We start from the raw sequence: 13,699 nt of genomic DNA on the forward strand, positions 1-13,699 counted from the left end.
CATGTGCCTCAAGGCACTTCAGTGCTAACAGTGGGGCAAAAGTCCAAAGAGTTACATAGGCTGAGAAAAAGAGCAGTGATTATTGTATCACACACGTGTAGCTCATTGCAGAAAGGTCCTGTCAACCAGCTTGCCACATTTAAAAATTGAATTCTGAGGACTGCCTTTCGGCTTACGGCCATACTACCCGAAGATCGCCCGATCTCGTCTGATCTCGGAAGCTAAGCTGGGTCTGGCCTGGTTAGTACTTGGATGGGAGACTGCCTAGGAATACCAGGTGCTGTAGGCTTTTAGCGATGCTCCCAGTATAGGGCGCACTTTCTCCCTTTTGTTTTTCTCACAATGGCTATAGATACTTGCCACACTTGTCAAAACGCTACATTATGCTCGTCCAAACAAAACGCTGATCTCCACCCAAAACATGTTTAGTTTTGACTCGGTCTGAAATTTATAGCAAGATTTGCAGTGTCGCCAACAGTGACCCATGTGCCTCAAGGCACTTCAGTGCTAACAGTGGGGCAAAAGTCCAAAGAGTTACATAGGCTGAGAAAAAGAGCAGTGATTTTTGTATCACACACGTGTAGCTCATTGCAGAAAGGTCCTGTCAACCAGCTTGCCACATTTAAAAGTTGAATTCTGAGGACTGCCTCTCGGCTTACGGCCATACTACCCGAAGATCGCCCGATCTCGTCTGATCTCGGAAGTTAAGCTGGGTGTGGCCTGGTTAGTACTTGGTTGGGAGACTGCCTAGGAATACCAAGTGCCGTAGGCTTTTAGCGATGCTCCCAGTATAGGGCGCACTTTCTCCCTTTTGTTTTTCTCACAATGGCTATAGATACTTGCCACACTTGTCAAAACGCTACATTATGCTCGTCCAAACAAAACGCTGGTCTCCACCCAAAACATGTTTAGTTTTGACTCGGTCTGAAATTTATAGCAAGATTTGCAGTGTCGCCAACAGTGACCCATGTGCCTCAAGGCACTTCAGTGCTAACAGTGGGGCAAAAGTCCAAAGAGTTACATAGGCTGAGAAAAAGAGCAGTAATTATTGTATCACACAAGTGTAGCTCATTGCAGAAAGGTCCTGTCAACCAGCTTGCCACATTTAAAAATTGAATTCTGAGGATTGCCTCTCGGCTTACGGCCATACTACCCGAAGATTACCCGATCTCGTCTGATCTCGGAAGCTAAGCTGGGTCTGGCCTGGTTAGTACTTGGATGGGAGACTGCCTAGGAACACCAGGTGCTGTAAGCTTTTAGCGATGCTCCCAGTATAGGGCGCACTTTCTCCCTTTTGTTTTTGTCACAATGGCTATAGATACTTGCCACACTTGTCAAAACGCTACATTATGCTCGTCCAAACAAACCGCTGGTCTCCACCCAAAACATGTTTGTTTAGTTTTGACTCGGTCTGAAATTTATAGCAAGATTTGCAGTGTCGCCAACAGTGACCCATGTGCCTCAAGGCACTTCAGTGCTAACAGTGGGGCAAAAGTCCAAAGAGTTACATAGGCTGAGAAAAAGAGCAGTAATTATTGTATCACACACGTGTAGCTCATTGCAGAAAGGTCCTGTCAACCAGCTTGCCACATTTAAAAATTGAATTCTGAGGACTGCCTCTCGGCTTACGGCCATACTACCCGAAGATCGCCCGATCTCGTCTGATCTCGGAAGCTAAGTTGGGTCAGGCCTGGTTAGTACTTGGTTGGGAGACTGCCTAGGAATACCAGGTGCTGTAGGCTTTTAGCGATGCTACCAGTATAGGGCGCACTTTCTCCCTTTTGTTTTTTTCACAATGGCTAGAGATACTTGCCACACTTGTCAAAACGCTACATTATGCTCGTCCAAACAAACCGCTGGTCTCCACCCAAAACATGTTTGTTTAGTTTTGACTCGGTCTGAAATTTATAGCAAGATTTGCAGTGTCGCCAACAGTGACCCATGTGCCTCAAGGCACTTCAGTGCTAACAGTGGGGCAAAAGTCCAAAGAGTTACATAGGCTGAGAAAAAGAGCAGTGATTATTGTATCACACACGTGTAGCTCATTGCAGAAAGGTCCTGTCAACCAGCTTGTCACATTTAAAATTTGAATTCTGAGGATTGCCTCTCGGCTTACGGCCATACTACCGGAAGATCGCCCGATCTCGTCTGATCTCGGAAGCTAAGCTGGGTCAGGCCTGGTTAGTACTTGGTTGGGAGACTGCCTAGGAATACCAGGTGCTGTAGGCTTTTAGCGATGCTCCCAGTATAGGGCGCACTTTCTCCCTTTTGTTTTTGTCACAATGGCTATAGATACTTGCCACACTTGTCAAAACGCTACATTATGCTCGTCCAAACAAACCGCTGGTCTCCACCCAAAACATGTTTGTTTAGTTTTGACTCGGTCTGAAATTTATAGCAAGATTTGCAGTGTCGCCAACAGTGACCCATGTGCCTCAAGGCACTTCAGTGCTAACAGTGGGGCAAAAGTCCAAAGAGTTACATAGGCTGAGAAAAAGAGCAGTGATTATTGTATCACACACGTGTAGCTCATTGCAGAAAGGTCCTGTCAACCAGCTTGCCACATTTAAAAATTGAATTCTGAGGACTGCGTCTCGGCTTACGGCCATACTACCCGAAGATCGCCCGATCTCGTCTGAGCTCGGAAGCTAAGCTGGGTCTGGCCTGGTTAGTACTTGGATGGGAGACTGCCTAGGAATACCAGGTGCTGTAGGCTTTTAGCGATGCTCCCAGTATAGGGCGCACTTTCTCCCTTTTGTTTTTGTCACAATGGCTATAGATACTTGCCACATTGTCAAAACGCTACGTTTATGCTCGTCCAAACAAAACACTGGTCTCCACCCAAAACATGTTTAGTTTTGACTCGGTCTGAAATTTATAGCAAGATATACAGTGTCGCCAAAAGTCACCCATGTGCCTCAAGGCACTTCAGTGCTAACAGTGGGCCAAGAGTCCAAAGAGTTACATAGGCTGAGAAAAAGAGCAGTGATTATTGTATCACACACGTGTAGCTAATTGCAGAAAGGTCCTGTCAACCAGCTTGCCACATTTAAAAATTTAATTCTGAGGACTGCCTTTCGGCTTACGGCCATACTACCCGAAGATCGCCCGATCTCGTCTGATCTCGGAAGCTAAGCTGGGTCTGGCCTGGTTAGTACTTGGATGGGAGACTGCCTAGGAATACCAGGTGCTGTAGGCTTTTAGCGATGCTCCCAGTATAGGGCGCACTTTCTCCCTTTTGTTTTTCTCACAATGGCTATAGATACTTGCCACACTTGTCAAAACGCTACATTATGCTCGTCCAAACAAAACGCTGATCTCCACCCAAAACATGTTTAGTTTTGACTCGGTCTGAAATTTATAGCAAGATTTGCAGTGTCGCCAACAGTGACCCATGTGCCTCAAGGCACTTCAGTGCTAACAGTGGGGCAAAAGTCCAAAGAGTTACATAGGCTGAGAAAAAGAGCAGTGATTTTTGTATCACACACGTGTAGCTCATTGCAGAAAGGTCCTGTCAACCAGCTTGCCACATTTAAAAGTTGAATTCTGAGGACTGCCTCTCGGCTTACGGCCATACTACCCGAAGATCGCCCGATCTCGTCTGATCTCGGAAGTTAAGCTGGGTGTGGCCTGGTTAGTACTTGGTTGGGAGACTGCCTAGGAATACCAAGTGCCGTAGGCTTTTAGCGATGCTCCCAGTATAGGGCGCACTTTCTCCCTTTTGTTTTTCTCACAATGGCTATAGATACTTGCCACACTTGTCAAAACGCTACATTATGCTCGTCCAAACAAAACGCTGGTCTCCACCCAAAACATGTTTAGTTTTGACTCGGTCTGAAATTTATAGCAAGATTTGCAGTGTCGCCAACAGTGACCCATGTGCCTCAAGGCACTTCAGTGCTAACAGTGGGGCAAAAGTCCAAAGAGTTACATAGGCTGAGAAAAAGAGCAGTAATTATTGTATCACACAAGTGTAGCTCATTGCAGAAAGGTCCTGTCAACCAGCTTGCCACATTTAAAAATTGAATTCTGAGGATTGCCTCTCGGCTTACGGCCATACTACCCGAAGATTACCCGATCTCGTCTGATCTCGGAAGCTAAGCTGGGTCTGGCCTGGTTAGTACTTGGATGGGAGACTGCCTAGGAACACCAGGTGCTGTAAGCTTTTAGCGATGCTCCCAGTATAGGGCGCACTTTCTCCCTTTTGTTTTTGTCACAATGGCTATAGATACTTGCCACACTTGTCAAAACGCTACATTATGCTCGTCCAAACAAACCGCTGGTCTCCACCCAAAACATGTTTGTTTAGTTTTGACTCGGTCTGAAATTTATAGCAAGATTTGCAGTGTCGCCAACAGTGACCCATGTGCCTCAAGGCACTTCAGTGCTAACAGTGGGGCAAAAGTCCAAAGAGTTACATAGGCTGAGAAAAAGAGCAGTAATTATTGTATCACACACGTGTAGCTCATTGCAGAAAGGTCCTGTCAACCAGCTTGCCACATTTAAAAATTGAATTCTGAGGACTGCCTCTCGGCTTACGGCCATACTACCCGAAGATCGCCCGATCTCGTCTGATCTCGGAAGCTAAGTTGGGTCAGGCCTGGTTAGTACTTGGTTGGGAGACTGCCTAGGAATACCAGGTGCTGTAGGCTTTTAGCGATGCTACCAGTATAGGGCGCACTTTCTCCCTTTTGTTTTTTTCACAATGGCTAGAGATACTTGCCACACTTGTCAAAACGCTACATTATGCTCGTCCAAACAAACCGCTGGTCTCCACCCAAAACATGTTTGTTTAGTTTTGACTCGGTCTGAAATTTATAGCAAGATTTGCAGTGTCGCCAACAGTGACCCATGTGCCTCAAGGCACTTCAGTGCTAACAGTGGGGCAAAAGTCCAAAGAGTTACATAGGCTGAGAAAAAGAGCAGTGATTATTGTATCACACACGTGTAGCTCATTGCAGAAAGGTCCTGTCAACCAGCTTGTCACATTTAAAATTTGAATTCTGAGGATTGCCTCTCGGCTTACGGCCATACTACCGGAAGATCGCCCGATCTCGTCTGATCTCGGAAGCTAAGCTGGGTCAGGCCTGGTTAGTACTTGGTTGGGAGACTGCCTAGGAATACCAGGTGCTGTAGGCTTTTAGCGATGCTCCCAGTATAGGGCGCACTTTCTCCCTTTTGTTTTTGTCACAATGGCTATAGATACTTGCCACACTTGTCAAAACGCTACATTATGCTCGTCCAAACAAACCGCTGGTCTCCACCCAAAACATGTTTGTTTAGTTTTGACTCGGTCTGAAATTTATAGCAAGATTTGCAGTGTCGCCAACAGTGACCCATGTGCCTCAAGGCACTTCAGTGCTAACAGTGGGGCAAAAGTCCAAAGAGTTACATAGGCTGAGAAAAAGAGCAGTGATTATTGTATCACACACGTGTAGCTCATTGCAGAAAGGTCCTGTCAACCAGCTTGCCACATTTAAAAATTGAATTCTGAGGACTGCGTCTCGGCTTACGGCCATACTACCCGAAGATCGCCCGATCTCGTCTGAGCTCGGAAGCTAAGCTGGGTCTGGCCTGGTTAGTACTTGGATGGGAGACTGCCTAGGAATACCAGGTGCTGTAGGCTTTTAGCGATGCTCCCAGTATAGGGCGCACTTTCTCCCTTTTGTTTTTGTCACAATGGCTATAGATACTTGCCACATTGTCAAAACGCTACGTTTATGCTCGTCCAAACAAAACACTGGTCTCCACCCAAAACATGTTTAGTTTTGACTCGGTCTGAAATTTATAGCAAGATATACAGTGTCGCCAAAAGTCACCCATGTGCCTCAAGGCACTTCAGTGCTAACAGTGGGCCAAGAGTCCAAAGAGTTACATAGGCTGAGAAAAAGAGCAGTGATTATTGTATCACACACGTGTAGCTCATTGCAGAAAGGTCCTGTCAACCAGCTTGCCACATTTAAAAATTGAATTCTGAAGACTGCGTCTCGGCTTACGGCCATACTACCTGAAGATCGCCCGATCTCGTCTGATCTCGGAAGCTAAGCTGGGTGTGGCCTGGTTAGTACTTGGTTGGGAGACTGCCTAGGAATACCAAGTGCCGTAGGCTTTTAGCGATGCTCCCAGTATAGGGCGCACTTTCTCCCTTTTGTTTTTCTCACAATGGCTATAGATACTTGCCACACTTGTCAAAACGCTACATTATGCTCGTCCAAACAAAACGCTGGTCTCCACCCAAAACATGTTTAGTTTTGACTCGGTCTGAAATTTATAGCAAGATTTGCAGTGTCGCCAATAGTGACCCATGTGCCTCAAGGCACTTCAGTGCTAACAGTGGGGCAAAAGTCGTAAGAGTCACATAGGCTGAGAAAAAAAAGCAGTGATTATTGTATCACACACGTGTAGCTCATTGCAGAAAGGTCCTGTCAACCAGCTTGCCACATTTAAAAATTGAATTCTGAGGACTGCCTCTCGGCTTACGGCCATACTACCCGAAGATCGCCCGATCTCGTCTGATCTCGGAAGCTAAGCTGGGTCTGGCCTGGTTAGTACTGGGTTGGGAGACTGCCTAGGAATACCAGGTGCTGTAGGCTTTTAGCGATGCTCCCAGTATAGGGCGCACTTTCTCCCTTTTGTTTTTTTCACAATGGCTATAGATACTTGCCACACTTGTCAAAACGCTACATTATGCTCGCCCAAACAAACCGCTGGTCTCCACCCAAAACATGTTTGTTTAGTTTTGACTCGGTCTGAAATTTATAGCAAGATTTGCAGTGTCGCCAACAGTGACCCATGTGCCTCAAGGCACTTCAGTGCTAACAGTGGGGCAAAAGTCCAAAGAGTTACATAGGCTGAGAAAAAGAGCAGTGATTATTGTATCACACACGTGTAGCTCATTGCAGAAAGGTCCTGTCAACCAGCTTGCCAAATTTAAAAATTGAATTCTGAGGACGGCATCTCGGCTTACGGCCATACTACCCGAAGATCGCCCGATCTCGTCTGATCTCGGAAGCTAAGCTGGGTCTGGCCTGGTTAGTACTTGGATGGGAGACTGCCTAGGAATACCAGGTGCTGTAGGCTTTTAGCGATGCTCCCAGTATAGGGCGCACTTTCTCCCTTTTGTTTTTGTCACAATGGCTATAGATACTTGCCACACTTGTCAAAACGCTACATGATGCTCGTCCAAACAAAACGCTGGTCTCCCCCCAAAACATGTTTAGTTTTGACTCGGTCTGAAATTTATAGCAAGATTTGCAGTGTCGCCAACAGTGACCCATGTGCCTCAAGGCACTTCAGTGCTAACAGTGGGGCAAAAGTCCAAAGAGTTACATAGGCTGAGAAAAAGAGCAGTGATTATTGTATCACACACGTGTAGCTCATTGCAGAAAGGTCCTGTCAACCAGCTTGCCACATTTAAAAATTGAATTCTGAGGACTGCCTTTCGGCTTACGGCCATACTACCCGAAGATCGCCCGATCTCGTCTGATCTCGGAAGCTAAGCTGGGTCTGGCCTGGTTAGTACTTGGATGGGAGACTGCCTAGGAATACCAGGTGCTGTAGGCTTTTAGCGATGCTCCCAGTATAGGGCGCACTTTCTCCCTTTTGTTTTTCTCACAATGGCTATAGATACTTGCCACACTTGTCAAAACGCTACATTATGCTCGTCCAAACAAAACGCTGATCTCCACCCAAAACATGTTTAGTTTTGACTCGGTCTGAAATTGATAGCAAGATTTGCAGTGTCGCCAACAGTGACCCATGTGCCTCAAGGCACTTCAGTGCTAACAGTGGGGCAAAAGTCCAAAGAGTTACATAGGCTGAGAAAAAGAGCAGTGATTTTTGTATCACACACGTGTAGCTCATTGCAGAAAGGTCCTGTCAACCAGCTTGCCACATTTAAAAGTTGAATTCTGAGGATTGCCTCTCGGCTTACGGCCATACTACCCGAAGATCGCCCGATCTCGTCTGATCTCGGAAGCTAAGCTGGGTCTGGCCTGGTTAGTACTTGGATGGGAGACTGCCTAGGAATACCAGGTGCTGTAGGCTTTTAGCGATGCTCCCAGTATAGGGCGCACTTTCTCCCTTTTGTTTTTGTCACAGTGGCTATAGATACTTGCCACACTTGTCAAAACGCTACATTATGCTCGTCCAAACAAAACGCTGGTCTCCACCCAAAACATGTTTAGTTTTGACTCGGTCTGAAATTTATAGCAAGATTTGCAGTGTCGCCAATAGTGACCCATGTGCCTCAAGGCACTTCAGTGCTAACAGTGGGGCAAAAGTCGTAAGAGTCACATAGGCTGAGAAAAAAAAGCAGTGATTATTGTATCACACACGTGTAGCTCATTGCAGAAAGGTCCTGTCAACCAGCTTGCCACATTTAAAAATTGAATTCTGAGGACTGCCTCTCGGCTTACGGCCATACTACCCGAAGATCGCCCGATCTCGTCTGATCTCGGAAGCTAAGCTGGGTCTGGCCTGGTTAGTACTGGGTTGGGAGACTGCCTAGGAATACCAGGTGCTGTAGGCTTTTAGCGATGCTCCCAGTATAGGGCGCACTTTCTCCCTTTTGTTTTTTTCACAATGGCTATAGATACTTGCCACACTTGTCAAAACGCTACATTATGCTCGCCCAAACAAACCGCTGGTCTCCACCCAAAACATGTTTGTTTAGTTTTGACTCGGTCTGAAATTTATAGCAAGATTTGCAGTGTCGCCAACAGTGACCCATGTGCCTCAAGGCACTTCAGTGCTAACAGTGGGGCAAAAGTCCAAAGAGTTACATAGGCTGAGAAAAAGAGCAGTGATTATTGTATCACACACGTGTAGCTCATTGCAGAAAGGTCCTGTCAACCAGCTTGCCACATTTAAAAATTGAATTCTGAGGACGGCATCTCGGCTTACGGCCATACTACCCGAAGATAGCCCAATCTCGTCTGATCTCGGAAGCTAAGCTGGGTCTGGCCTGGTTAGTACTTGGATGGGAGACTGCCTAGGAATACCAGGTGCTGTAGGCTTTTAGCGATGCTCCCAGTATAGGGCGCACTTTCTCCCTTTTGTTTTTGTCACAATGGCTATAGATACTTGCCACACTTGTCAAAACGCTACATGATGCTCGTCCAAACAAAACGCTGGTCTCCCCCCAAAACATGTTTAGTTTTGACTCGGTCTGAAATTTATAGCAAGATTTGCAGTGTCGCCAACAGTGACCCATGTGCCTCAAGGCACTTCAGTGCTAACAGTGGGGCAAAAGTCCAAAGAGTTACATAGGCTGAGAAAAAGAGCAGTGATTATTGTATCACACACGTGTAGCTCATTGCAGAAAGGTCCTGTCAACCAGCTTGCCACATTTAAAAATTGAATTCTGAGGACTGCCTTTCGGCTTACGGCCATACTACCCGAAGATCGCCCGATCTCGTCTGATCTCGGAAGCTAAGCTGGGTCTGGCCTGGTTAGTACTTGGATGGGAGACTGCCTAGGAATACCAGGTGCTGTAGGCTTTTAGCGATGCTCCCAGTATAGGGCGCACTTTCTCCCTTTTGTTTTTCTCACAATGGCTATAGATACTTGCCACACTTGTCAAAACGCTACATTATGCTCGTCCAAACAAAACGCTGATCTCCACCCAAAACATGTTTAGTTTTGACTCGGTCTGAAATTTATAGCAAGATTTGCAGTGTCGCCAACAGTGACCCATGTGCCTCAAGGCACTTCAGTGCTAACAGTGGGGCAAAAGTCCAAAGAGTTACATAGGCTGAGAAAAAGAGCAGTGATTTTTGTATCACACACGTGTAGCTCATTGCAGAAAGGTCCTGTCAACCAGCTTGCCACATTTAAAAGTTGAATTCTGAGGACTGCCTCTCGGCTTACGGCCATACTACCCGAAGATCGCCCGATCTCGTCTGATCTCGGAAGCTAAGCTGGGTCTGGCCTGATTAGTACTTGGATGGGAGACTGCCTAGGAATACCAGGTGCTGTAGGCTTTTAGCGATGCTCCCAGTATAGGGCGCACTTTCTCCCTTTTGTTTTTGTCACAATGGCTATAGATACTTGCCACACTTGTCAAAACGCTACATTATGCTCGTCCAAACACGACGCTGGTCTCCACCCAAAACATGTTTAGTTTTGACTCGGTCTGAAATTTATAGCAAGATTTGCAGTGTCGCCAATAGTGACCCATGTGCCTCAAGGCACTTCAGTGCTAACAGTGGGGCAAAAGTCGTAAGAGTTACATAGGCTGAGATAAAAAAAGCAGTGATTATTGTATCACACACGTGTAGCTCATTGCAGAAAGGTCCTGTCAACCAGCTTGCCACATTTAAAAATTGAATTCTGAGGACTGCCTCTCGGCTTACGGCCATACTACCCGAAGATCGCCCGATCTCGTCTGATCTCGGAAGCTAAGCTGGGTCTGGCCTGGTTAGTACTTGGTTGGGAGACTGCCTAGGAATACCAGGTGCTGTAGGCTTTTAGCGATGCTACCAGTATAGGGCGCACTTTCTCCCTTTTGTTTTTTTCACAATGGCTATAGATATTTGCCACACTTGTCAAAACGCTACATTATGCTCGTCCAAACAAACCGCTGGTCTCCACCCAAAACATGTTTGTTTAGTTTTGACTCGGTCTGAAATTTATAGCAAGATTTGCAGTGTTGCCAACAGTGACCCATGTGCCTCAAGGCACTTCAGTGCTAACAGTGGGGCAAAAGTCCAAAGAGTTACATAGGCTGAGAAAAAGAGCAGTGATTATTGTATCACACACGTGTAGCTCATTGCAGAAAGGTCCTGTCAACCAGCTTGCCACATTTAAAAATTGAATTCTGAGGACTGCCTCTCGGCTTACGGCCATACTACCGGAAGATCGCCCGATCTCGTCTGATCTCGGAAGCTAAGCTGGGTCTGGCCTGGTTAGTACTTGGATGGGAGACTGCCTAGGAATACCAGGTGCTGTAGGCTTTTAGCGATGCTCCCCGTATAGGGCGCACTTTCTCCCTTTTGTTTTTCTCACAATGGCTATAGATACTTGCCAGACTTGTCAAAACGCTACATTATGCTCGTCCAAACAAAACGCTGGTCTCCACCCAAAACATGTTTAGTTTTGACTCGGTCTGAAATTTATAGCAAGATTTGCAGTGTCGCCAACAGTGACCCATGTGCCTCAAGGCACTTCAGTGCTAACAGTGGGGCAAAAGTCCAAAGAGTTACATAGGCTGAGAAAAAGAGCAGTGATTATTGTATCACACACGTGTAGCTCATTGCAGAAAGGTCCTGTCAACCAGCTTGCCACATTTAAAAGTTGAATTCTGAGGACTGCCTCTCGGCTTACGGCCATACTACCCGAAGATCGCCCGATCTCGTCTGATCTCGGAAGCTAAGCTGGGTCTGGCCTGGTTAGTACTTGGATGGGAGACTGCCTAGGAATACCAGGAGCTGTAGGCTTTTAGCGATGCTCCCAGTATAGGGCGCACTTTCTCCCTTTTGTTTTTGTCACAATGGCTATAGATACTTGCCACACTTGTCAAAACGCTACATGATGCTCGTCCAAACAAAACGCTGGTCTCCCCCCAAAACATGTTTAGTTTTGACTCGGTCTGAAATTTATAGCAAGATTTGCAGTGTCGCCAACAGTGACCCATGTGCCTCAAGGCACTTCAGTGCTAACAGTGGGGCAAAAGTCCAAAGAGTTACATAGGCTGAGAAAAAGAGCAGTGATTATTGTATCACACACGTGTAGCTCATTGCAGAAAGGTCCTGTCAACCAGCTTGCCACATTTAAAAATTGAATTCTGAGGACTGCCTTTCGGCTTACGGCCATACTACCCGAAGATCGCCCGATCTCGTCTGATCTCGGAAGCTAAGCTGGGTCTGGCCTGGTTAGTACTTGGATGGGAGACTGCCTAGGAATACCAGGTGCTGTAGGCTTTTAGCGATGCTCCCAGTATAGGGCGCACTTTCTCCCTTTTGTTTTTCTCACAATGGCTATAGATACTTGCCACACTTGTCAAAACGCTACATTATGCTCGTCCAAACAAAACGCTGATCTCCACCCAAAACATGTTTAGTTTTGACTCGGTCTGAAATTTATAGCAAGATTTGCAGTGTCGCCAACAGTGACCCATGTGCCTCAAGGCACTTCAGTGCTAACAGTGGGGCAAAAGTCCAAAGAGTTACATAGGCTGAGAAAAAGAGCAGTGATTTTTGTATCACACACGTGTAGCTCATTGCAGAAAGGTCCTGTCAACCAGCTTGCCACATTTAAAAGTTGAATTCTGAGGACTGCCTCTCGGCTTACGGCCATACTACCCGAAGATCGCCCGATCTCGTCTGATCTCGGAAGCTAAGCTGGGTCTGGCCTGATTAGTACTTGGATGGGAGACTGCCTAGGAATACCAGGTGCTGTAGGCTTTTAGCGATGCTCCCAGTATAGGGCGCACTTTCTCCCTTTTGTTTTTGTCACAATGGCTATAGATACTTGCCACACTTGTCAAAACGCTACATTATGCTCGTCCAAACACGACGCTGGTCTCCACCCAAAACATGTTTAGTTTTGACTCGGTCTGAAATTTATAGCAAGATTTGCAGTGTCGCCAATAGTGACCCATGTGCCTCAAGGCACTTCAGTGCTAACAGTGGGGCAAAAGTCGTAAGAGTTACATAGGCTGAGATAAAAAAAAGCAGTGATTATTGTATCACACACGTGTAGCTCATTGCAGAAAGGTCCTGTCAACCAGCTTGCCACATTTAAAAATTGAATTCTGAGGACTGCCTCTCGGCTTACGGCCATACTACCCGAAGATCGCCCGATCTCGTCTGATCTCGGAAGCTAAGCTGGGTCTGGCCTGGTTAGTACTTGGTTGGGAGACTGCCTAGGAATACCAGGTGCTGTAGGCTTTTAGCGATGCTACCAGTATAGGGCGCACTTTCTCCCTTTTGTTTTTTTCACAATGGCTATAGATATTTGCCACACTTGTCAAAACGCTACATTATGCTCGTCCAAACAAACCGCTGGTCTCCACCCAAAACATGTTTGTTTAGTTTTGACTCGGTCTGAAATTTATAGCAAGATTTGCAGTGTTGCCAACAGTGACCCATGTGCCTCAAGGCACTTCAGTGCTAACAGTGGGGCAAAAGTCCAAAGAGTTACATAGGCTGAGAAAAAGAGCAGTGATTATTGTATCACACACGTGTAGCTCATTGCAGAAAGGTCCTGTCAACCAGCTTGCCACATTTAAAAATTGAATTCTGAGGACTGCCTCTCGGCTTACGGCCATACTACCGGAAGATCGCCCGATCTCGTCTGATCTCGGAAGCTAAGCTGGGTCTGGCCTGGTTAGTACTTGGATGGGAGACTCCCTAGGAATACCAGGTGCTGTAGGCTTTTAGCGATGCTCCCCGTATAGGGCGCACTTTCTCCCTTTTGTTTTTCTCACAATGGCTATAGATACTTGCCAGACTTGTCAAAACGCTACATTATGCTCGTCCAAACAAAACGCTGGTCTCCACCCAAAACATGTTTAGTTTTGACTCGGTCTGAAATTTATAGCAAGATTTGCAGTGTCGCCAACAGTGACCCATGTGCCTCAAGGCACTTCAGTGCTAACAGTGGGGCAAAAGTCCAAAGAGTTACATAGGCTGAGAAAAAGAGCAGTGATTATTGTATCACACACGTGTAGCTCATTGCAGAAAGGTCCTGTCAACCA

General features: G+C 46.5%; 2 non-coding genes and 26 pseudogenes across 2 annotated transcripts; all 28 read left to right on the forward strand.

Moving 5' to 3' along the window:
* Positions 1 to 170: 170 nt before the first annotated feature.
* Positions 171 to 289, forward strand: LOC133567554 (5S ribosomal RNA; annotated as a pseudogene).
* A 364-nt stretch (positions 290 to 653) lies between these two features.
* LOC133566212 (5S ribosomal RNA) lies at positions 654 to 772 on the forward strand (annotated as a pseudogene).
* A 364-nt stretch (positions 773 to 1,136) lies between these two features.
* LOC133565404 (5S ribosomal RNA) lies at positions 1,137 to 1,255 on the forward strand (annotated as a pseudogene).
* Positions 1,256 to 1,623: 368 nt separating this feature from the next.
* On the forward strand, positions 1,624 to 1,742 carry LOC133565311 (5S ribosomal RNA). Its single transcript, XR_009809426.1, has one exon. It is a non-coding gene; the product is annotated as a 5S ribosomal RNA (ribosomal RNA).
* Positions 1,743 to 2,110: 368 nt separating this feature from the next.
* LOC133565553 (5S ribosomal RNA) lies at positions 2,111 to 2,229 on the forward strand (annotated as a pseudogene).
* A 368-nt stretch (positions 2,230 to 2,597) lies between these two features.
* LOC133565353 (5S ribosomal RNA) lies at positions 2,598 to 2,716 on the forward strand (annotated as a pseudogene).
* Positions 2,717 to 3,080: 364 nt separating this feature from the next.
* LOC133567555 (5S ribosomal RNA) lies at positions 3,081 to 3,199 on the forward strand (annotated as a pseudogene).
* A 364-nt stretch (positions 3,200 to 3,563) lies between these two features.
* LOC133566213 (5S ribosomal RNA) lies at positions 3,564 to 3,682 on the forward strand (annotated as a pseudogene).
* Positions 3,683 to 4,046: 364 nt separating this feature from the next.
* Positions 4,047 to 4,165, forward strand: LOC133565416 (5S ribosomal RNA; annotated as a pseudogene).
* A 368-nt stretch (positions 4,166 to 4,533) lies between these two features.
* On the forward strand, positions 4,534 to 4,652 carry LOC133565435 (5S ribosomal RNA). The gene has a single exon (XR_009809428.1). It is a non-coding gene; the product is annotated as a 5S ribosomal RNA (ribosomal RNA).
* Positions 4,653 to 5,020: 368 nt separating this feature from the next.
* LOC133565554 (5S ribosomal RNA) lies at positions 5,021 to 5,139 on the forward strand (annotated as a pseudogene).
* A 368-nt stretch (positions 5,140 to 5,507) lies between these two features.
* On the forward strand, positions 5,508 to 5,626 carry LOC133565355 (5S ribosomal RNA; annotated as a pseudogene).
* A 364-nt stretch (positions 5,627 to 5,990) lies between these two features.
* On the forward strand, positions 5,991 to 6,109 carry LOC133566825 (5S ribosomal RNA; annotated as a pseudogene).
* Positions 6,110 to 6,474: 365 nt separating this feature from the next.
* On the forward strand, positions 6,475 to 6,593 carry LOC133565136 (5S ribosomal RNA; annotated as a pseudogene).
* Positions 6,594 to 6,961: 368 nt separating this feature from the next.
* LOC133567556 (5S ribosomal RNA) lies at positions 6,962 to 7,080 on the forward strand (annotated as a pseudogene).
* Positions 7,081 to 7,444: 364 nt separating this feature from the next.
* Positions 7,445 to 7,563, forward strand: LOC133567557 (5S ribosomal RNA; annotated as a pseudogene).
* Positions 7,564 to 7,927: 364 nt separating this feature from the next.
* Positions 7,928 to 8,046, forward strand: LOC133567558 (5S ribosomal RNA; annotated as a pseudogene).
* A 365-nt stretch (positions 8,047 to 8,411) lies between these two features.
* Positions 8,412 to 8,530, forward strand: LOC133565137 (5S ribosomal RNA; annotated as a pseudogene).
* Positions 8,531 to 8,898: 368 nt separating this feature from the next.
* On the forward strand, positions 8,899 to 9,017 carry LOC133567078 (5S ribosomal RNA; annotated as a pseudogene).
* A 364-nt stretch (positions 9,018 to 9,381) lies between these two features.
* Positions 9,382 to 9,500, forward strand: LOC133567559 (5S ribosomal RNA; annotated as a pseudogene).
* A 364-nt stretch (positions 9,501 to 9,864) lies between these two features.
* On the forward strand, positions 9,865 to 9,983 carry LOC133565046 (5S ribosomal RNA; annotated as a pseudogene).
* Positions 9,984 to 10,349: 366 nt separating this feature from the next.
* On the forward strand, positions 10,350 to 10,468 carry LOC133565240 (5S ribosomal RNA; annotated as a pseudogene).
* A 368-nt stretch (positions 10,469 to 10,836) lies between these two features.
* Positions 10,837 to 10,955, forward strand: LOC133566013 (5S ribosomal RNA; annotated as a pseudogene).
* A 364-nt stretch (positions 10,956 to 11,319) lies between these two features.
* On the forward strand, positions 11,320 to 11,438 carry LOC133565757 (5S ribosomal RNA; annotated as a pseudogene).
* A 364-nt stretch (positions 11,439 to 11,802) lies between these two features.
* On the forward strand, positions 11,803 to 11,921 carry LOC133567561 (5S ribosomal RNA; annotated as a pseudogene).
* A 364-nt stretch (positions 11,922 to 12,285) lies between these two features.
* LOC133565049 (5S ribosomal RNA) lies at positions 12,286 to 12,404 on the forward strand (annotated as a pseudogene).
* A 367-nt stretch (positions 12,405 to 12,771) lies between these two features.
* LOC133565241 (5S ribosomal RNA) lies at positions 12,772 to 12,890 on the forward strand (annotated as a pseudogene).
* Positions 12,891 to 13,258: 368 nt separating this feature from the next.
* Positions 13,259 to 13,377, forward strand: LOC133566020 (5S ribosomal RNA; annotated as a pseudogene).
* Positions 13,378 to 13,699: the final 322 nt, after the last annotated feature.

The sequence above is a fragment of the Nerophis ophidion genome, linkage group LG13, assembly GCF_033978795.1.
Source record: "Nerophis ophidion isolate RoL-2023_Sa linkage group LG13, RoL_Noph_v1.0, whole genome shotgun sequence".
In the NCBI taxonomy this organism is placed as follows: Eukaryota; Metazoa; Chordata; class Actinopteri; order Syngnathiformes; family Syngnathidae; genus Nerophis; species Nerophis ophidion.